Source organism: Silurus meridionalis, chromosome 13 (assembly GCF_014805685.1).
Source record: "Silurus meridionalis isolate SWU-2019-XX chromosome 13, ASM1480568v1, whole genome shotgun sequence".
Lineage (NCBI taxonomy): Eukaryota > Metazoa > Chordata > Actinopteri > Siluriformes > Siluridae > Silurus > Silurus meridionalis.
The window spans coordinates 9,528,166-9,552,767 of record NC_060896.1 but is presented as its reverse complement, the minus strand read 5'-3'; the positions used below and the strand labels follow the sequence as shown (position 1 = coordinate 9,552,767).

Genomic DNA, 24,602 nt, shown 5'->3' with positions numbered 1-24,602 from the left:
AGAGATCAGGGTTTTTTTTGTGTAATTCAACATAACATTTAAGGCATTAAAATGTATTTAGCAAATTAAAGATATTTCTGGGTTGCTCTCTCTCTCTCTCTCTCTCTCTCTCTCTCTCTCTCTCTCTCTAAAAGTGTAAAAAACATTTTTAGTTACTGAGGTTGAGGTTACGCTTCGCTGAATTCGCTTCGCTGAATTCTTAATTACGCCAATAGAAGGTTCTCACATGGAAAGTAACAGTGTCTATGTATGTGTGCACAATCTAAACTTCAGTGTTGGAGGTTATGTAAGCCCTGTGTGTATGCCTAATGGGAAAATGCTTGTAACTGAATTGAAGCTTGCAATATGTGAAGTTTGACAGAAGGATCATTCCAGTGAGTGAGAGTCCTCGTTCTCACTAATCGTCACACTGTCTCAGAAAACAACTCGCCTTCGACACACTGTTTAGTCGTTACAAAGATCTGTTTCCTAATGACACGAACACATGTTATGCCTGGTATCAACAGTAAATAAGTTATACTTGCACTTCTATCACAAACATTTATTAGTTTGCTTCTCTGATGTGCACAGTAAGTCAGCTGAGTCATCTGGGGAACAATCAACATCTCCCAATTGTTCAGTATGTTTAAAGTTGCATCATCTGTTTGTTTCATTATAAGGTCTGCCAAATACTTCAGTAGAAAAGAAAAGAAAAGCAAGTATGCATTTGTAATCGGCAGAAGCTGAATAAATAAATAAGATTGTAGACTGATTTAATGAATAGGTGTTAAAAATACCACTGTGGATTAATTAACAGTTTCATTACTGTAAAGCATGCAGTATGTTTTCCATGACCTTGTGATCTATTTAAATGTAACGCACCCAGATGTAATACTTGTATTTTATTAAACATGGACTAAGTAGCATTAAAAAGAACAACAAAAATTATATATTTTTTTAAAGTGTGGCACTAAGAACGTGATTAGGCATGAGCTGTGAATGGGTGGAGAAATCGCAGAGAATGAATAGGTAATGAATTTGTGGCTTCACCTGTGTGTGATTAACGATGACATGCTCATGGCTAAAAGCCACAGTATCTGTGCCGAGCTGAGCTGATTGAATAAACCTCTCTCAGACAGTGTCCTGCTGAGCCTGTGTTTGTGTGTGTGTGTGTGTGTGTGTGTGTGTGTGTGTGTGTGGGTGTGTGTGTGTGTGTGTTCTATTAAATCTGATATTGTTTTCTTTCTGTTATTATTTTAAAAAACTAACAAAAAAACCTTTGTCTTCTCTCATTCCAGCCACCAGGCTCCTCAATTTCCTCACACTCACCAGGGTAGCTAAAATGTTTTTTGAAAATATACATTTTAAAACAAACTTTGCGAATGAGACAGCCATGATCAGTGGGATATCGGTCACTAACAGAATAGAAAGGTGGTAAAATAGTCTTATTTGTTTTGCATATTAAATATAAAACATTTCATGGTAGATGCTTTGCATTTTGACAAATATGTTATATTAGTAGTAGATTCAAAATAAGTAACTAGTGAATACTAACTTGTAACTGGGATTCATTTATGAAAGATTGTCTAGTAGCTGCTTGATTTTTGCATAGATTCTTTGGGGCAAGATGACAGTATATATGTATTATTACAGTATAGTAATAATACCCTCAAAACACAATTTACATTTAAGATCACCTTTGACTTGTGGTATAGGCTCCGATCTATTAATTTTAAGAGCAACCCTATAAATAGTAGTCAACAACATACAGTCATTCATACAGTCATAATTTCTAGCAGCTCGTTTTTTGAAAGTTTTCGGTTACATATAGCACATAGGCTAAGGATAAATTTCAAAACGGCATTTTCGTTTCTTAAAGCTCCACACACACACTAACGTTTTCAATCATTTCCCAAAAGTTGCTCATCCACAATGAAATGTCTGTAAACACTAACGTCCCTGCGCATGAGTAAAGCATTAGATGCTTTAAAAACTCAATTTTCAAATGTATCCACTTTTTCCCGCGTTTTAAAAAATATTTTCGTTAACCAAAAAATTGCCGTCTCAGTGTACGGATGGTCAAAACGGAGAGCAAAAAATGCATTTTTAAAAACCTGAATCTAGCCAAATCAGGCACTGGAGATGCGAGATGGATTTTTCTATTTCACAACCTTTTCACTATGCCTTACAATAGAAATGGTTATGAACATCACAGACACACTGGTTGTATATACTTGCCTTTGCAGACATGTATTACAGTTAATTCTATTTATTGAATTATTTCCCCCTAAATGGCTCTTCCTAATTAGTCTGAAATTAAAAGTGTTCAGCCCAGAGTGTATATATGACAGCATTGCCCCTTTCATTTTTATTAGAACTTGTTGTAGTTAGCAATTTATACCACCAGGTGGGCCAATTAATGGAACGTGATCTAATGATGGGTTTTGCATGAGCTTCGAGTCATTAGAGTTAATATAAATTTAGTGCACAAAACCAGGGGATGAAATTATATACTATTCCTAATCTAGTCTTAGATCCATTCAATCCAGGCCCAGTACAATACAAATAATATTGATGTCAGTATCAGATTATTAATATCCCAAAATGAGACATGAGACGGGGAGTGTTTAGCAGGCTGATTTACTACCGCATGTTGCATTTGTATTTGGCGAATGCAAAGTCTCACACCGGAGGGAACCCAGGCTGTTAGAGTGCCCATCAGCAACTCTCTCTTCTCCTTGCTGCTTTCTTCCCCTTGCTCTCAAGGGCCTTTTTCTCTCAAGCTGCTCTCATGTATTGCCATCTTCACCACATTTCCTCTCAGCCTTTCTATTTTCTTTCTCGCTCTCTCATACACACACAGTCGCCCAGCGGGAGAACTGATCTCTCGCCACAGGACCTCACTTACAGGAGATGGCTTGCCTCTGCTCACAGGTCATCGCAGTGCTTTGTTCGAGGCATGTGTGTGTAAAATTGGTGCCAACAAGAACAGAGCAGAAGCATGTAAAAGTCTCAGCGGTGCCAGAGGGCTTTTTCTGTCGCCTATACACTATTCATGATGGTCCAAGTGGCAGAAACATAAAAGAAAAAGAGGATGTAACAGGTGCCTTCATGCTATGTCTCTCTTTGACACTCTTGCTCTCTCCTGCAGAACTCAATGTCGACAAAGTGTCAAAAGTGTGACTCAGCTAGAAAAGACATCAATGTGCCAGAGTGGGGAAACATTCATATACCATATGTTACCTTAGGTAAGTGGTTTATCCTGATCGGGGATCTGTAGCGTATCAAGGAAATACTGGGAGCAGGACCACACTTCTTCATCTTCTTCTTTCAGCTGCTTCTGTTATGGGTCGCCACAGCGTATCATCCGTCTCCATACCACTCTGTCCTCTACATCTGCCTCTTTCAAACCAGCTACCTGCATGTCTTCCCTTATCCCTAATCCCAACATCAACAGTATAGCATCTATAAACCTTGGCCTTCCACTTTTCCTCCTGCCTGGCAGCTCTATACTCAGCAATCTTCTACTATCATTCCCCATGTCCCTCTTTCGGACATGACCAAACCAGGAAGCAGAAATACAATCTGAATAATATTCTATTACACCATGAGCCCCATGCATCACCAGGAATCCCCCTCCAAACACACACAAACATACATACACACATACACACAAATATACATATAAATCTCAAATTTGCACATTTATTCTAAATGAATGCTATTTACACTTCCCAGTTCACCTACTTGTGTGGTTTAGGACAGTGGGTGATGAGAGCCAGCATGAGAGTAACCTATCAATAAAATCTTTAATACAACCCCAATTCCAAAATAGTTGGGGCAATGTGTAAAATGTAAATCAAAATCCGTATTTTATTCACAATAAACCATAGAAAACATATCAATGGTTTAAACTGAGCAAATGTACCACTTTAAGAAAAAAATAAGGTGATTTTAAATTTAATGTGTCTCAAAAAAGTTGGGATGTGGGAATAAAAAGTCTGGAAGTTGAGTTTTAAACATTTGGAGAAAAACGTTGCTCTTAATGAGGTTAATTGACAACAAGTCAGTAACAATTGGGTATAAACAGTGTATCTTAGAGAGGCAGAGTCTCTCATAAGTAAAGATGGGCAGCGCTTCACCAATCTGTGAAAGACTGTGTCTACAAATTGGAACAATTTCAGAATAATTTTTCTCTACATAAAATTGCAAAACAGTAGAATATCTTATTATTTACAGTACATTATGTTATCAAACGTTCCAAAGAATCTGTAGGAGTCTCTAGGAAGGAACAAGGGTGAAAATCAATACTGGATGCCTGCGACCTTCAGGTCCTCAGCCCCACAGTCATGATTCTGTAATGGAAATCACTGCACAGGCTCATTAACACCTCCAGAAATCATTGTCTGTGAACACAGTTTGCCATGTCATCCATAAAGTCAAAATGACCTTATTTTTTCCTGAATTTGGTCTATATTCTCAGTTCTCAATATATTTTGTTTTATTGTGAATAGAATATGGATTTATGAGATTTGCTAATTATTGCATTCTGTTTTTATTAACATTTTGCACAGTATCCCAATTTCTTTAAAACGCAGCAGTAAAGTATTCATTAGAGCACAACGTTGTGAGACTGTGCAATGTCTTGATAAGGTCATAAACAAGTGTAGCTTTTTGTCCTATACTGTAATCTGAATGTATTTATCCCATTAAAAATATTCGGATAATTAAAACCCTTTCTACACAATGAGACACAAACAACAAATAAATAGTTGAACTTGGCCATGGGCTTAAGATGTGCAAATCTAGCAATCAGCTGCGAGTCTGAAGCATTGATGTGGCTGAATTTTAATGAACAGCTGCTCTGCACTCTTTTTCTCTGTCACCCTTTCAGTGTTAATAAACTCCAACAGAGTGACATACTCTGAAAGAAAGCCATTGTAGACTGAGAACAGTTATTTCACACAAAAAACTATGGTTTACGGTACACTGAAACGTCTGACGTTTTTTTCACTCACCCATAACACTGTTAACCTCCAGCCACTCTTGATGATTTAGGTTAGTGAGCTCAGATGCTCTATTTAATATGCTGCACTGATGCAAGTCTCTATCTGTCCTCCCTATCTCTGTCTCCAGATCGGCTTGTGAGCGGCCTCGCTATCCCTCTATAGCCTTCTATCTTCTCTGAAACCAAGGTCTGAAACCCTTTGGTGTCAGTCTGTTCATCCAGAGCCTGTGGTTATAAATGTATCTTCAGACAGATATAGATTAGCTTGACCCATTCATTCATGAGCCTTACATAAAAGATGACATTTTCCAAGCCACAAATTTCATGAGACTTATAACAATAAAAATGCAGAGATAACATGACGGTAAGTGCTCATGGCCCCATCAATACTTCACATACAGTACATCTTTTCTACAACTACACATTTTTCAAAAGCATGTGTTAGAATAATAGCACTTATCAATCTGTTTTATTGTTTTTATTGTTGAACAATTACTCAAAGTGAAAGCAGAAGAGAGAGAACCCAGTATTGCTACTGTCTTGCAAAACAAACGAGTTTGTACTTTCCTTTACAGCCATTTCATTCAGCTGTCCAGTCTTTATTTATATATTTATTTATTTTTTACCTCATAGCTACACTGGTGCATCTGGCATTGCTGTTTTCTACAAAATAAAAGGAATGTAATGACGTCTGAGAGGGAAAACGCTGGTTGAAGATGGGTGAACTCGCAAACAAACAAAAAAGAAATCACATAAAAGTTTGACATGGCAGCTTGTAAAAATTGCAGTGTAGCACACAATGTTTCCAGCACTTTAAAAAAAACAGACGTTTCAGACAGAGCTTGAGCACATCTGCAGAAATACAATAATAACTGCTGTAGTGACGTGAGAATTGACGGTTGACAAAAAACGATTCTTTGGGCCCTGTGATAGATGTGTTAATGTATTAGCAGGCAGGACATCTTAAACATCTGAATGCAAGATGCCGTGGCTCACTTTACTCGCGACAAGCATGCTTTTATTCCATCAATATCTATTCTTTTTAAAAAACACTAAAAGTAATACACAAAGAATACACACAAGTATTGGGACACCTGACTTTTCCAGATTTTTGTGGGTCTTTCCCAAACTGTTAACTGTTGAAGGTGAAGAATTGTATAGGATGTCTTTGAATGCAGTAGCATAAAATTTTTTCCTTTATTTAAACTAGGACACCCAAACCTGTTCCAGCATTATAATGCCTCTGTGCACAAAGCAAGCTTCATGAAGATATGGTTTACATTGTTTGGAGTGGAAGATCTAGTTAAACCTGCTACAGAGCTCTGACCTCAACCCTAATCGGGGTAAAAACACCTTTGACCCCAGGCCTCCTCACCCTACTGCACATACATACTTTACAAATGCCCTTGTGGCTGAAAGATCACAAATCTCCAGAAGCACACTCCAAAATCTAGTGGAACATCTTCGCAGTAGAGTGGAGGTTATTTTGAAAGCAAATGGGGACTAGATGTGGAATGAGATGTTCAAAAACACACACTAATCTTATGGTCAGGTGTCCACAAATGTTTGCCTATATATCTTTTTAGATTTTTTTTTCTTTCAATTAAATGCATACTATTTAGTGTCTGGATCCAAAATGGCTAAACAGGCCGAAAGCATGTTAAAATAGCAAAAACATAAATATTTGAACTTCCCCTCTGTACTGTAGTTTCCTCATTAGTCTGGGAATTTGAGAAGTGATCACATTATATAGGCCTGTCAAGAATACTTAATTGCCATGAATACTTAATAAGTGATAAATTAGTTTGATGTGAGCTCTACATTTCTGACCTGAGGTGTTGATTTCTGGTTTGTCATGTTGGCTCAATATTCTGCCAACATTAGTATTCGAATCAGTCCAGAAACTCAATTAAGCCCCTTTGTAGGCTAATTAAGCTGGACTGACTTCAGGTGTAAGATCTCTACTGCTGGAATTAAAAAGTAACTATTGCTTCGTGTATTTTGAGGAAAAAGAAAACCCCACTGCAAACCATATTCTGATATTCATTTGTTTATATTCGGTGACATTGATCATTTTCTGGTACAAACCAATGCAAATTGTGCTTAACCGGAAAGAATATGAATACATATTGCACCTGCATAACAAGATGCATATTACTGTAGAGGACTGATTAAAGTCTTGGTTAAACTGAACACCTGCCCTTCCATCTGTGGCGAGATGCCAAGCAGCTGACTGGCTCAACCATTGATAAGAACGTGCACTCATAAATAAAAGTGCAAATACAATATCCATAGTTCAAGCTGTCACACCGATGCTGAAATCATCTGCAGTTTAATATCAAAGATTTCATTGAGAAAGACGAGGTGCGCAACTGTATCGTTTCACTGTTAGTCGGAGTCGTCAATCACCTGTCACTCATGTTCTCATAAATCTTTAAAACGGTCCTGAACTCAGAGTGTGCTCAGGTGACCTGCTCTGAATGCCAAATTGCTCGTTACTTTACCGACCGCACAAGACATGAGACTTTGCATTCACAGAGTCTCAGAGTCACACGAGTCTCTGTGTGCACATGAGAAATTAAAAAATGACAACCTGATGAAAATGAGAGACCAGGATGGAATCAATTAGAGCCCATATTATAAGAAGATTACAATCCCAGTGATGTGACAGCCGTGGGTGGCCAGGGGATCCACTGGGGAACATCTGGTAAAAGGGATGACACTCTTCTCTCCCCTGTCAATCAGCATGATACTAATTAGTTACTAGAATCTATGAGGTCATGTATGTATACCCTGTGCCATAGCACAAATTATGCTGGCTCCAAATATCTTGGAAGAAGCCTGTGTTAACCTTCATTCTTTGTATTAGTTGCTTTCATGAGGCAGATAAATGAAATATTCGAAAATGAGGAAAAATCTAAAGGAAATAATGAAAAAATGAGGAACTAAGATTGATAATCATGGATCTTTCTGTCCATTACACTCACACAAACACAAGAATGCAAACATCCTTCTATGCTTTAAATCTTTCAGAATTACAAAATTTACATTTCATAACAGCGTGTAATATTTGTCAACACAATTCCTGTCACACACTGTCAAGTGACATGCATATGAAGATTTGATTTGAAAATAATCGTTTTTTTATTTTTATTTGCCCTGTCTGGGAGAGTAGACGTGTTCCTTTGGACAGCTAATTTGGAATGAGTTGTAGCTTCTGCAATTTGATTGAATAAAAGCTTCTTTAAATCAAATTCAATTACTTGGTTATTATTACAAATTTCTTTTGAGTTAATAAATTGTAAAGTTTTAATTAAAAAACCTCAGCAGTCGATGAACACTACGTTCCTCTCTCTACATGATACATTTTCATCATTTACATCATACCCTTATCTAGAGCGACTTATAATCATCTTGTTCATGCATGTGAGAAGTTGAGGATAAAGAGTCTTGCTCAAGGGCCATGCAGAAGTAGCTTTGTGGTGATTTTACCTCATGACCTTCTGATCAGACGTCAAATATCTAAACCACTGCGCTATCCCTTGCCCCCCATTTCGCTCTTAATTGAACACCAGATGGCTTTGAAAGCGTGTTTTCTAATTACACTGCTATGATTGTGTCTCTGACAGGCTGAAGCTTCTTCATAGGTATGTTTATATCATTACTGTGGTGAGCACACTTACTATGCAGCATATATTGAGTAAAGCTCAATTAATTTCAGTCACTCTGGTGTAATCAGGTATGCTTTACTTTTTCCAATCAATTAAACCTGATAAGATGTGTTATGGCAAATGGCATGACATTTATTCACTCATTCATTCATTCAATCAATCATCTTCAATAAGTCTTCATATGGAGCCCATCCCAGAAAGAAACTGGACATGATACAAACCTACAAACACATTTACACCTTCTATAGTCAACCTGTCTACTGGCATGTTTTGGTAGGTGGGAGGAAACCTAAAAACCCAGAGGAAAACTGAGATCAGATCAAAAATGTTGCCACTGACAACTTTTCTTCCACAAAGTAAACACTAGTCATTAATTCAGGCAGAGATTGCATTGTTTGATCCTGTACTACAGAAAATATGGAATTATAATATGATTTTAATTGAAAATCACACACATTCTATCTAACATTCCAACATCAAAATGTGATCATGTGTAATACAGCAAAAACAACTCACACAAAAACATACTATATTACTAAAATTGTTGGTCAAATTACTTACTACAATATATGATACTGTGTATTTTTATATTATAGATAAATATGGAGTACATTTCAGATGAACAGGTTTCTCACTCATAACAAACTGATTGTAGTAATCATATGATCCAGATACGGGATTAAGATTATGTACTTTTTACGATAATAAACCTAAAACCCAACAGTACTATTTATTCCTACCACCCTGTTTTTACATATTCAGGATGTAAAAAAAGTAAACAGAAATAGTGAACAGTGTGTAAAAATACATATGAACATGCCTATTATTATTTCCCTCTGGGTTTAATAAAGTGCATTCCCTTTGGGATTAATTTCTCTCTCCCTCTCCCTGTCTCTTTCTCTCGATCTATCTAGTTACCCATCTATCATGCTCATTTCCTCCAGTCCTCTCCTGTAGAGCAACACAAGAAGCAGAAGCAGCAAGATAAAGAAAACAGTGGCATGCTGCATTCTCAGGAAACAAATGTGTTTTCACTGGCTGTTTTTTTTTTTTGTTGAGCTTCCTGTGCAGCTGCAGACAGTCCAGGCATCATTAGATGAACCTCCTGGTCTCACCATCCATAAGCAATTAAAGCTGTTAAGATTGAATTAAGTTCTGAGGTTTGAGAGAAGATCGGCCGGGGAGGAAAAACCTATAAAGCGAGATTAAAGCTCTGACACGGCTCACCAAATTTGTGAGCGATGGCTAGTTATCTTTTCGTCTCTTTTTACCAAATGAGGCTTTGATCACATATTAGGACTGATGAAGGCAGTGGGGAAAGTGGGGGGAAGAGGGGTGTTACGGGTACTGGGATCCTGTTGGCTGACTGGAAAAAAAGGTACTGCATAAACACAATGGGCATACAAGTAGGAGGAAGGAGCTACCGGACCCCTTAATAAATTAATCTGAAAGATTGAAGAAAAACAGTGTCGCTTTCTGTAATGGCCCAATCGATCAGCGTCTATTAACAAGGATGAAATAAGTGAAAACACACTGAGCTACCTTTTTGCTTTGGACTGCTTCCAGAGAGATTCACAAACAGACACAGACACACACACACACACACACACACACACACAACCTAAACTGCTTCACCATTTTATAACAATTCAATATGCAATATAACAATTCTATTTTCTCTACGTGATACTAGAAGTTTGAATCTTTAAACTGAAAACATACATGACACTGACACAATATCTCGTGATTAGATTATTTTTTATTATATTTTAAATTATATAAAATCTGCCAAACTTTGTGCATTTCATACAGGAGCTACATTTTAACAATGCAAGAATGAGTCTTTTTCGCTCCAGTAAATACAGACGGTCGGCACTTTGACATATTGATCTGGAATCATTAGCGCGTATGTTTTGACCTCTCCAATATTGATCAGCATCGCTACTTGTATTGCCTGAAAGCCCCACCCCTTTCTCAACATCTGTCATGCTCGTGTCAACTCAATACTGTAAATGGACAATGTCTAGATTTCATCAATGTGAAAAAAAGATAAAAAAGATTATCAGTGTATGCTGGACTTAGCTACCAGTAGACAAGAGTATATTAACATAAGCAGTTAAATACACCAACAACCAAGTGTCAAATAAAACACTACACAAAATGTTAAGAAGGTGAACAGACAAAGCATTTGGCAATGTTGACACTGATTTGTTAAAGGATTACATCCTTCATTGTTTTGTTTTTCACTCTCTTCTGCAAATTCTGGCAAAACCGAGGGTTTCATGATTGCCATGGCCGAGAAGCAGTTATCAACTGCACAGCTGGTAATATTATTACACTCTTTCCAAATGTCTTTATACCTGAAATGGAATTTCCTGTCTTTCTTAAGCTAAGTCTGACCTGCTTTACTTCAGTGAAATGATCTGACCAGGTGTCTTAATAAAACATAAAGGGACTCTGTCTATCAAATGCGCTACACCGAAAGTGGCGTTAAAAGGAGAATACAGATGCCAGCATTAATATTATAGTTATAAATTAATTCATGAAAAAATCATTCTTCACAGTCATGCTGGTTCTTGTCACACTACCACCGTTTTATCGATGATGTATAACTTTGCTTACCTTTTTCTCAAGGTGTTGATGCATCAAGTGCCAGGAAATAGCTGACTCTTCTAAAATCTCTAGATGAAAAGGCATCTTTTGAAACAGCAATATGAGTCTAGACTACATTATATGATAAAAGTATGTGGATACCTGACCATCATACCCATGGACTAACACAGTCATCTAGCCATTACAATTTGGCTCTTGTCAAACTCGCTTAAATAGTGTAGAGTGAACCTACCAGCTAAGAATTCTACTGTGATGAGCCTTGAAATCACAACTGATAAACTCACCTTCCACATTTCATCAGTACACACACTTAGGAATCGAAAGGTCGTCATAACACCAAACAACCAGATTCTTCTTCTTGACAACATTTGAACCACACAAACTACCGAAAGTCATTCTCAAACTCCCATTCAAACTCCTATTGCTTTCAGTCTCTACTTGCAGAGCTCGCTTTAAATGCTAATATCTTCTATAGAGCATTCAGAACGCTGCGGTTCATCTGGTTCATAACCTCCTGCAGCTTTCTAATGTTATTTCCCCACTGAGGTCACTGTACTAGCTTACACTTGCAGCAAAAAACAACAACAACAACAACAACAAAACAAAAACACATAATGCTTTTCTTTACAGGCTTTAGGGGGGCTCAAAAACACATTATCTCCGTACATCATTCAGGAGAGCATAGCTGCCCAACAAATAGATTCGAAAATATTCAGAAAGATTGAAATGGCTTTCTTTTAAATATTCTGCATGGTCCTAAAGAGAGAGGCCCTGATCCTTGTGGACTTTTCTTCTCAATGGCTGCAATCCTACCTCTTTATACAGTACCTAGTGTAGCATTACCCTCCTGCTGCAAAGATTTGAAAAGAAAAAGGGGGTAAATAATGGATGAAAATAAATGCCAGTACAGAGAATTACAGACAGAAAGACAAAAAAAGGGGAAAGAAAACAATATGTAAATTACATTATTATATTTTTTTTGCATGTGCTATTTGTTTTTGACAGTCTCGACAAGTTCTGATCTCTAAATAGACTCCGGGAGGAGTGAAACTACATTTTGTCACATCTACATAATTGACCATCCAATATAAAGTTGCAAGATGCATAAACAAGCCGAACAAAACACAATATTAATGCAAAATAAAAGGCTTCTGTTCATCGGGTAGTGGAAGAAAATGTTAGTCTCTATTTAAATGCTGTTCTCTTCGAAGATGTAAACATGCAGAGAATGTCTGATGTGAAAACAACCTTACCCACTTTCTTTCAACTTTCTGATCTTTCTCAGATATTGATAAACCTGATAATAAAAACCTTCATGAAGCTTTCCATCTCAGTAAAATCAATCACAAATTCAACAAACACACACTAATAAATAATTGCCCTGTGTTATTTGTCAAGTTCTTAAATATATTGTTTATTTACTAACGTTTAAATTGTCTTTTTTACTATCTCGTCCACTAAATTCCTGCATTCATTTTTCCATCATTTAGCTTATGTAAGCATATTGTTTTCCTTTCATTTTTGCATTGCAGTTAAACTGAAATATGAGAGTGTGCCAAATGACAAAGGTGAATGTATACGTAGTAAACCAAGCTAAAAGAAATATAAATGCATAGTAAATCCTGGTATTAAGAACAGAGAACTGTACAACTGCATACACAACGGGACAAGTGGAACAATTAACCAAACAAGATAATTACACTATATGGAAAAAAGTTTGTGGACACCAGACCACAAGATACGTATGTGCTTTTATAATATTCCATTTCAGATTTTGTCCCTAACTGCAGATATAAAAAAATCCACTTTTCTAAAAACATGTTCTGCTAGATTTTGGAGTGTGCTCATGGAGATTTGTGTTCATTCTGCCACAAGGGTGTTAGTAAAGTTAAGTATTGATGTAGGGTGAGGAGAAGTGCACTGTGTGTTCCAATTTATACCAGTAGTGTTCAAAATCGGTTAAAAGTTAGAGCTCTATAGCTGTTGACTCAAGATCTACCACTCCAACCCACACTAACAAGGCAAAACATTTTAAACTTACAGTATAACATCACAGGAGATCGATGAAGTGATAAATAACACTGATTATCTCTTCATCATGGCACCTGTTAGTGGGTGGGATATATTAGGCAGCAAGTGAACATTTTGTCCTCAAAGCTGATGTGTTAGAAAAAGGAAAAATGGGCAACCATAAGGATTTAAGTGAGTTTGACAAGAGACAAATTGTGATGGCTAGATGACTGGGTCAGAGCATTCTCCAAAACTGCAGCTCTTGTGGGCTGTTCCCAGTCTGCAGTGGCAAAGTATCAATCAAAAGTGGTCCAAGGAAGGAACAGTGGTAAACTGTTGAACATTTAGAGTGAAGGCTGGTCCGTGTATTCCGATCCCAAGGACAAGATCCTGTAGCTCCTGTCCAAGTTAATAGTGCTAATGTTCGACGGGTCAGAACTACATATTGCTGGAAAAGTAAATTGTCCCAATACTTTGGTCCATACTTTGTTTTTTGTACGATCTATCTGGATGCTGAGAACAGACTACTGTTATAAAGACTGATGTTTATCTGCTACAATAAAAGACTACTGTGCTTTGCTACAAATAATTAAGGTGTCTGCTTCAAATTCGAACCATGTCTAAAACAAATGACATGTTTCTAAAAAACTTAACTGAGAAAAAAGCTGGCCATGGCCAAGCTGACACATATTACAGTTTTTCTCAGTTGCTTTCAGATCCACCAATGATCAACTAGTTCTCTCAGATAGGTCAAAGGTGAATCACATAAACCTTTAATGGTGAGCGTATATAGACAAAGCAAAACACAGAAAGACAATTTCTGAAAATAGATGAACAACCAAGAAATGAACGAACACTAGTACAGTACAGTAAAAGTGTGAATCTTGCCTGGTCTCTTGCAATCAATATAAATCAAATATGGAAATCAAATTAATGCATTTGTGCTGCTGAAAATTTTAGATGCCGTATAGAACAAATTCAGCCTTGTGCATTTTCAATCATTGCAATCCAAACTGTAGTTTATACCAGAAAACAGTGAAACTGTTCAGTGTCTTACTGACAACATGACTATTGTATATGGAACATTTTGGTGATCTTGTTTATGAACAATGAAGGACTTTTCATTCTGATGATCTTTTCAATGATTTTAAGGAAAATTGCAGACTTTTGCAAGAAATCAAACAAGAAATGTGTTGTGCTGTTTGTACAAATTGTTTAGAGAATGCACTTACTGGTTTGCAAATATTAAGGATGATACGAGAAATGCACTGTAACGAACCCAGCCATTAGGGTTGCACAAGCCAGTGCACTCTTAGTGCCGGTCCCAAGCCCGGATAAATGGGGAGGGTTGCGTTAGGAAGGGCATCCAGCGTAAAACATGCCAAATCAAATTTGCGGATCATGAATCAGAATTTCATACTGGATCGGTCGAGGCCCAGGTTACCAACGACCACCACTGGTATTGTTAGCCAAGGGGGGGTACCGGTGGAAATCGGCTACTGTTGTCCAAAGTAGGAGAAGGAGAGGAGGTGGCACGGAAAAAAGAAGTGTAGGAGAGTGGAGGTTCAGGTTGGTACTTTAAATGTTGGTACTATGACTGGTAAAGGGAGAGAGGTAGCAGATATGATGGAGCAGAATAAGATTATATATAGAAATATATAGAAAATGGATGGAAAGAGAAATGGTGATCCTGAAGGAAGAGAACAATAAGAGTGTAGTGGAGGTAAAGAGAGTTTCTGATAGAGTGATGAACGTTAAACTGGAAGTTTAAGGGTGATGATAAATGTCATCAGTGCCTATGCTCCAAAAGTGGCTTGTGAGATGAAGGAGAAGGAAATGTAAAAAAAAAAATTCCGGAGTGAGTTAAATAAAGTGGTAGAAGGTGTACCGAGAATAGAAAGATTGGTGATTGGGGCAGACTTTAATGGGCATGTAGGTGAAGGGAACAGAGGTGATGATGAGGTGATGGGTAGGTATGGTCTTGAGGAAAGGAATGTGGAAGGGCAGATGGTGGTAGTTTTTTCTGTATGTGCGTATATGACAGCTCATGCTGGTACATTTTTGTTCTCTAAGGCAGCCGAGGTTAAATTACACATTTTAAAACACAAAAATTTGAACACAATGACAAGGATGGACAAAGTGTCAGATGGACATCTCACTTATGTTGTGAAACAGAATAAAACAGCACATAAATGCTCGTTCTGACCCTTCACTTAATAAGACTTTTGGAATGTTATTTTTTTTCTCTTTGTCCTTCAAAAGTTAGATGTGTGATGGTGAATTACAGTTTTTGGCTTGGAGCATTTCTCAAATCAGAAATGAAAATCTCAAAACTACTTAGTAGATAGATAGATAGATAGATAGATAGATAGATAGATAGATAGATAGATAGATAGATAGATAGATAGATAGATAGATAGATGGATGGATGGATGGATGGATGGATGGATGGATGGATGGATGGATGGATGGGACAGGCAGACAGGCAGACAGACAGGCAGACTGAGGTAGATAGACAGAATCCCACTGCAGTTTTAGTATGGTGCATGAACACTATGTATTCTTTAAATAGCTTTGCATCTTGTCAAAAATCATCTAAATACATTAGCGTTCTTCCTGACGATTATCAAAAAAATCAAATGTCAGATGGAGCACCATGTTTTCCTCCCATGCTCTAGCACTGGTGCCTTGATATTATTTTGCTTGCATATATCACACTTTGTTTTACACTGCCTGAATAATGCTGTCTGAGAAACAACTGAGTGACTTTCTTTTCCACGTATGGATGCCATTTATAAACGTGTGAGCCGTTATTGTCACCAATAAACAAAGCCAGCTGTATAATTATACAAAGGGTGCTGACAAGATATGGATCAATATACAAATCTCAGGCCAAAATAGAAGTCATAAATCTCTCTCACACATACACACACATGCTCATACTTTAACAAAATGGTACCAAACTGTCAAACAAATGGCTAAAATAATTAGTATTTATGTTGTCTAACTGACATTACTAGAACTTACAGGTTACTGATGCGTATGAGTCCCTGGGTTACGTTATCATTGCTAGAGTTTATCACAAGTAATGAGTAGCCTATTAACTGCAGCTACATGCTGCTCTATTTAAATGTGCTTTTTTCAGTTTTAAGCAAGAATAAGACATTTAATCAGGAAATATTGTATTCAAAGCAGCAGATTAGCTGATTATAGCTTTCATGGCAAACTGATTTCAATACCTCATAATGAGTAGTTTGTGTCCTTTAATACAAGACAGAAAACTGCTTTCAGAACAAGAAACATTTCAGACTGCTTTACTCATCTCTACCATCACAAGCTGGAACAATTTACTAGCATAAGTCAGGCATGGATAATCAGATACCTGAAACATAAATGTAAAAAGATTTTTAAAGTTTTTTTTTAACTAGAGGACTGTTTTGGATATGCAATCTGTGTAGGTTTTCATTTTCATGAGAGTGAATAGTCAGATATCACAGGAATAAGTGTGTGATCAGATGCTGTATGAAGCTAATGGGTATAAGTGTGTGAACATATATAAAGCTCATGGGTAGGAATGTGTGGTCTGATATGACGCACATGGATTAGATATGAAGCCCATGGTTATGAGTATGTGTCAAATATGAAGCTCATGGGTATGAGTGTGTGTCAGATATGAAGCTCATGGGTATGAGTGTGTGTCAGATATAAAGCTCATGGGTATGAGTATGTATCAAATGTGAAGCTCATAAGTATGAGTGTGTGTCAGATATGAAGCTCATGGGTATGAGTGTGTGTCAAATATAAAGCTCATGAGTATGAGTGTGTGTCTGATATGAAGCTCATGGGTATGAGTGTGTGTCAGATATGAAGCTCATGGGTATGAGTGTGTGCCAGATATAAAGCTCATGAGTATGAGTGTGTGTCAGATATGAAGCTCATGGGTATCAGTGTGTGTCAGATATAAAGCTCATGGGTTTTAGTGTGTGTCAGATATAAAGCTCATGGGTATGAGTGTGTGTCAGATATAAAACTCATGGGTATGGGTATGTGTCAAATGATAAGCTCATGGGTATGAGTGTGTGTCAGATATAAAGCTCATGGGTATGAGTGTGTGTCAGATATAAAACTCATGGGTATGAGTATGTGTCAAATGATAAGCTCATGGGTATGAATGTGTGTCAGATATGGAGCTCATGGGTGTGAGTGTGTGTCAGGTATAAGGCTCATAAGTGCAGTGAGATACAAAGCTTATAGGTATGAGAAGGTAGGCAGATATGAAGCTCATGGGTATGAGTGTGCGGTCAGATATGAAGCTCATGGGCATTCGTGTGGTGAGATATGAAGCTCATGGGTCTGAGTGTGGTGAGATGCAAAGCTTATAGGTATGAGTAGGTAGGTAGATACGAAGCTAATGGGTATGAGTGTGTGGTCAGATACGAAGCTCATGGGTATTTATGTGGTGAGATATGAAACTCATGGGTATTTGTGTGGTGAGATATGTAACTCATGGGTATGAGTGTGTTGAGATACAAATGGGCTGGACGATTAATCAGGTTGATTTTTATCAATGGTGCAAAACACACCAAAAAAACTAAACTAAATCCAGTTACAAATAGTGTCATTGTGTTACACTCTAATGTCTGCACAATCTTTGTAAAACTTTAGTTTAAGCTGAGCTTGTCTTGGCAGGGTCGTGTGGGCATGTGCATGGGAGAGTGCATAGGAGAGAGAGAGAGACAAAGAGTTTAAGAGTGACAGAAAGAGCAAGAGATAGAAGAGCAAGAAGCAAGAAAAAAAAGAATAAGAGCCTTTGAATGACACAGGGAATAAGTTTCTCAGGAAATCACACTGACGTACAAGAACACACCAGCCATCTTCATTAACATAAACTGTGGGCAAACGTGCTGGAAAAAATCCAACAGAATCGAATTGTTCCCTGCATATCGCAAAAGCTCATCGTATAACTTTTAAACAACTTTACTAAGCACTAAGGAATTTTGCATGCCTTTGAAAACTCTATGGCCTATGAGAATATGTGTATTGTGAGAATTCAATATCCCCCAGTCTCTGCGTGAGATTTATGCTATTCTATTCACTTGAGCTTATTATGATTCTCTGCATATAGGCTCTAATAAAACACACAGTTGAGCTATATCATAAAGGGATGCCAGTTTTATAACTGCTAGTGGCCATATTCTAATTCCGTCTAATTCCATACATGATCATAACTGTCTTTATCAAGCATGTTATTCAGTGACCCAATGCAATTACTGCTCATTTCATGCCTGAATTCTCATTGCATCTAAAACACCAGTGGAATAATTAAAATCAGATTGCACTTGCTTTAGGGTGGGTGTGTGAGATACTTTTGAGTTTTAGTTCAAAACATATGATAAATATTGCTTGCGATCATGATTTTGTCGCTCATAAATAATAGAAATATACAATGCATGGACAAAAGATTGTGGATGCCTGACCATAAGGTGCGTACATGCATTTTGAACATCCCATTCCACATGTAGTCTCTGATTGCTGTATTAAAATTCACCACTGTTCTGGGAAGATGTCCCACCAGATTCTGGAGTGTGGAGATTTGTGCTTTTTCAGTCACAAGAATTTTGAGTAATGATTAAAGTGAGATACTGATGAAGAGGTGTAGTCAGGGTTTCAATTCATCCCAAAGTTGTTCAAAAGGGTTGAGGTCAGAGCTCTGTTGCAGACCACTCAAGATCTTTCACTCTAACCTATGTTGCTAGCTTTGTGCACAAGGACATTGTCGTGCTAGAACAGGTTTGTTCAAGTAATTGGACATTTTAATGCTACCATATCCACAGACATCCTAAACAATTGTTTGCCTTAAACAAGAATTAAGAATCTTCACCAAGAATCACATATGGCTGGAAAGGTAAGCACACCAGCATTTTACAGATTGAAAACCCCCATTATAAATAGTTCACCAACTCTACTGCACACGGTCGAAGAAATCCCATCCTGCTACCACAGACTGACTAATTCCGACTTTATACACTGTCCAAACACGATTGGTAAGTATGTGTCATTTTCTACAACCATTCAGGAGCACTGGACGCATGTAGCTGAAAGCCATTCATTATTCTCTACATTCAAGCTAAGCTAAGTGAAGTTTGTTTAGATGTGGTGAGGGTGTGGTGTATCTCGAAAGCTATTGTGTGAATCAATCAAGCACTTCAACATGCCATTACCCTGACTTTCTGTTTTAAAAGGAAAAGTACGCCTGTAGCTCTCAAGTCATTTTATGTAGACTTAATGTTTACTTGGCATCCCTTTTGTTTTTACTCAGTGCAGGGCAAAAAAAAACCATCCAAAAGATACATTTCAATGTCAAAGAGATAACAGTGAGAAAGAAAGAGAGTGAGAGAGAGAGAGAGAGAGAGAGAGAGAGAGAGAGAGAGAGAGAGAGAGAGAGAGAGAGAAAGAGAGAGAGAAAGAGAGAGGGGGGGGAGAGAGAGATCGATCAATGAGCTATAGCAGTTCACACAAGGTAAATGGGCTGAAGTGATGAGAAGGGCCCACTTCACTCATTCTTGGCAGACTGAAAAATGACAGCTTGCAGTGACTGGATATCTACTCCACTCCACTGGACCTTTTCAGCTCCCATCAACCTTTCTCTCCTTAACATGTCCTCCTCCCCTGCCAAAAAACACATCTCCCCCTATCAGTCACTGATCCTCCACACCCCACCTCCACCATATTCAATCAAGGGCTACTGCAGAGACTGCCTCTACTACCAACTGCTGATGTCCAGACCAGCACACAATCACCTGTCTTTGGAAAAAACTGTACTGAGTGGCTTTCTGATTTCTCAGTAATGGAAAAAGCACAATAAAATTGGTATTTATCTCAATATTGTAATTAATTACTAGCTTTTGAGCTCAGACGAGAGTGAATTTGTGTCGGCACTAGACCACAATCGCCCACTACACCTACAGTCATTCCCAGAATAATTGGCAGCAAAAATAAAGGACTGTATTAAACTATATTAGACGCAACGGACCTCATTATCAAGCTGGATACAAAAGTATTAATTTGTAATTCTGTGTAACACTGCAATTAAGTCAAATAGCATTGGGTATACAATTTGGACAAAACATGTGAAGAGGAAGGAGTTAGCATATAAAACCTGCTTTTACTGTAAAGTCCTCAATTTTAAGTCCTCGAGTTTTGTGGGTGACAAAATAATTTGAATCAATTGGGTGAAGCATTTACATTTACAAACATATACAAGAGCATAAAAAATAACCAGAATGGTCAGAATTCCTTGCAAATTATTCTAAACATTTATTTAACTCATTTACAAAAACCTACCTTTCGGCTGCTCACGTTAGGGTTCACGACAGCAGATCATCCGTCTCTATTCAAAGTCCTCTACATCTATCTCTTTCAAATGAACCACCTGCATGTCTTCTATGACCCATGTCTTTGGATGAAGTAGCATTCAATTTTCACTTCACTTGAACTAAAAGACAAATCTGTTCCAGCATGACAATGCCTCTGTGCACAAAACAAGTTCCATGAACATATGGTTTGCATGGATTGAATCAGAAAATGTTGAGTGGCCTGCTATAAAGCGCTGACCTTAACACTACTGAACACTTTTGGGATGATTTGGAACACTGAACCAGGACTCTACAGCAGTACCTCACTGTACTTACACTTTTGTAGTTGAATGAGCTTGAATCACCACAAGCACTTTCCAAAACATAGTGTTAAATCTTAAATCTTTCCAGAAGAGTGGAGGTTATTATAACAGCAAATGGGGACTGAATATGAAATGGGAGGTTTAAAAAACACACTAATCTTATGATCAGGTGTCCACAGTGTTTTGGCCAAAATCAAGGGGCCATAAATTGAATAGTTCAAAAGTATAAAGCAATTGAACATTTGCCAGGAAGAATTTGCATGAGGATATTATGTGCTGCTTGTTTTCTTGAAAGGGTGCCAATAACTCTGAAGTGGAATGTATAATTTTACTTTATTCCCGGACAGCTGAACGCTCTTCAACCCACTCACATCGGCCTCTCGACGTTAGAAGCATCAGAGGAAATAGAAGAACATCATTGAGCTTCTTGAAATGCTGAAAACATGCTGGGAACAGCGGTCGCTGAACGAGGCCATGGGAAGAGCTCGCTGTGCCTTTTAGAAACCTCTCGTCTTATATCGGCACACAGTCTCCCAAAAGATCATGCAGCGGGCCTGAGGCGCATCATTTATTTAGCATCTATGCTTTCCTCCGGCGAGCCAAGACCCACCAGACAAAAGCGCCGGAATTAACATGCAGCATCTTCTGTCTCTCGGTGCTCAGCTTAAGGATTTATGTAATAAAAACTGAATGCATTTCTAGCAGGAGAGAGAGAATAGGCTTGAGATACTCAATCACCTTGAACGGCACTTCAAAAGAACAGCGAGGGAATACGTAAGTATGGAGTGGAGCCACCTCCTGGCTGCTCGCCATTAAGAAGCGACGTGTCGTAAAACAGCACACGGGGTAATGAAACATCTGTATTCACCCTCACAAAAACCAACAAACTCAACAGACTAACGCAACCCCAGACAGTTTGTGCGTCATTTCCAACAGAGCCTTTTTTTTATGACTTTGGAAAAAAAAGAGGGAGCAACGGAGTGGCATGTGGAGAAGGAGCGATGAGAAAGTGATGAAAGATCAGAACGTTTCGCTGCAGTGGCAGAAAATGAAAGCCATCAAATGCAGGCAGATTCATCCATCTCCAGCTCACCTCATCAGTTTGCCTGAGTTCACTCCTCTGCACAGCAAGATGGAGTGAGTGAACGAAAAGGGAAACGAAAGAAACCCAACTTCAGGTCTGCACAGAAAAAACTGATTCTACCTTTAAAAAACTCTAAACCTTTACTTATCTGACCATTAGTGATGACAAAATTGTGCTTCCCACCCACTACAATTCTGATATACCTTCTGTTCACGTTAGTGGGCTTCCAGCCAAGGTTTGAGCTTCTTTTCTTATTCAGTCTTCAGGATTCACTCAGCCTCTTCTCCTAAGAAAAGCAAAGAGAGAGAAAGAGAAAAAAAAAATCAATTTCTCCTTTAAAGTAATGACTTTTAATTGTCTCTTTTGTTTTTAACGATACTATATTGTGCACAGACAGAACGCATTTGTTTTCCTTCCTATTTAATTCTCATTCTGGGTGCATCTTTGTATGTATGCATCTGAGTGTGTTCCAGCTGATAAGTCATCACCTCTGACACTATGCATGAGGGTCATACCCTACTTCAAAATTCTGAGGTGTCGGCTTTATTCTGTGCAAGGTGAGCTTTCGCTCTCGCTCTTAAATACCACATAAGGGAAACCTGGGAAAGAGATACCCTGACTCATTCTGCAAGATATTATCAAGGGTAATGATTTTTTTTTTTTCTTCAGATTGAGAGAAGAGAGAATTCTCACAGATCACCACACTATAAAATGTTGTTCGCACTGCCGGTAATGAGTGAATTTAGAATGATCTTATTAAAATTACAAAGCAATTACAGCGTAATGTGCTAATGATAGACTCAGATCAATTCGATTTTTAAATAATGAAATGTTCCACTGCAGGTTAAATGAAAAAAGTGCAGTGTGAAATGAACGACCTATCTGTGTTGATGAACTGAGCGGGAAGAGGAAAGGGAGAGAGAGAGAGAGAGAGAGAGAGAGAGAGAGAGAGAGAGAGAGAGAGAGCGAGAGAGAGGGGGAACAATGTGTTGTCTTCGACTGGATGGACTGCATTTCTGAGAACTCATTTCTCTCTCTCTCAGATACGGTCAATACAGAGTGAGTAGAGGAAAATGAGGCTGTGGAAATGGATATACAGATTTGCTCGAACGCAATGTACATGGAGGGATATACTATAAAGCCAAAAGTATGTGGAAATCTTATTATCACACTGATGAGCCCAAAAAAAGGCTTTCCACTACATTTTAGATAATGTGGTGTAGGGATACGTGCTCATTCGGTCACAAGAGCATTAGTGAGGACATGCACTGCTGTTACATGAGGAGGTCTGACACACAGTATGTGTCATGAACCCAAAGTTGGAAATTGTCATGCTGGAACATGTATGTACCCCTTGGTTCAATGTAAACTGGCACTGTTATGCTACAGCCTGCAAAGACATTGAAGATAATTGTGGCCTTGCAGCTTTGTGGCAACAGATTCTCAGATGATAATCAGGGGTCCACATATATGAAACAATATAGAATATCTACACATACATTAAACATGACTAATTATTTATTGATAGTTTAATTTGAATGTTTGTGTTGGCACCAACAAAATTATAATAAAATATATGATAAATAAATCGATATTGTACAGTTAAAAAATGTTTAAATACCAGTTCATGTTATGCGACAAAGACAACACATTAAGATTCAACATATAAGGCCCTAATTTAAATTAGTTGGGACAATTAGTACAATTTTAATAAAAACAAAATGTAATCATTTGTAATCAAGGCTCATAAACCCATATTTTATTTACAATGGAACATAGAAAACATATAAAATATTTAAACTGTGGAAATGTACCATTTTAAGTAAAAAAAATTATGTAATTTTGAATTTGATGGCTGTGACACATCTCAAAAAAGTTTGGAAAAAGTAAGTGTTATTAAAATGAAACAGTTGAAGAAACATTTTGCACCTAATGAGGTCAACTGACAACCTGTCAGTAAGACGATTTCATAAAATGAAAAACACAACAAAGGACACCCAGAACTGTTGAACTGCAAGCAACTTGTATCAGACATACTGTATATGAGACAGCATTTCTCTCCCAAAACTTCAGCAACTAGTCTCCTAAGTTCACAGATGTATACACACAGACATATATGCTAAACAGTGGTAAACATGGCCCTGTTCTGAATGTTTTAATCTCTGGCAACCAAAAAATTCCAAATGAATTGAAACATTTGCTTTTTGTTTTATTGTGAATAAAATATGAATATTTGAAAATATTCTTATGCATTCTGTTTTTATTTCAAATTTACAGTGTCTCAATTGGAATTGGTGTTGTTGAAATTGTTGAAACTTTAAAAAAACATTTTAAACAATGCCTGCTATGATTTATGCCAAGTATTCATTTAAATCTCTCATTCACTGAAGACCACCTCAGTGCCTATTCTGTGCCAGAAATAATACAGTTCACTCTCTGGCTGGATCACTTAATGGAAATCTATTAGCAGCATAGCCCCGTTAAATGAGAATGGATAAAATAAGCCAACATCTTTTTCTTTCAAACCCACAGCCTGTTTTTTCATCACCCATCATTCCC

The 24,602-nt window shown here is 37.7% G+C and overlaps 1 protein-coding gene across 3 annotated transcripts in view; it reads right to left on the bottom strand.

Moving 5' to 3' along the window:
- The window catches only part of tspan9a (tetraspanin 9a), a 217,080-nt gene that overhangs the window by 103,579 nt on the left and 88,899 nt on the right, over window positions 1-24,602 (bottom strand). For all 3 annotated transcript variants that reach the window (XM_046864445.1, XM_046864446.1, XM_046864447.1), the window contains one exon: window positions 22,247-22,329. The gene's annotated coding sequence lies outside the window, so the exon portion shown is untranslated. The remainder of the gene's footprint in view (window positions 1-22,246; window positions 22,330-24,602) is intronic.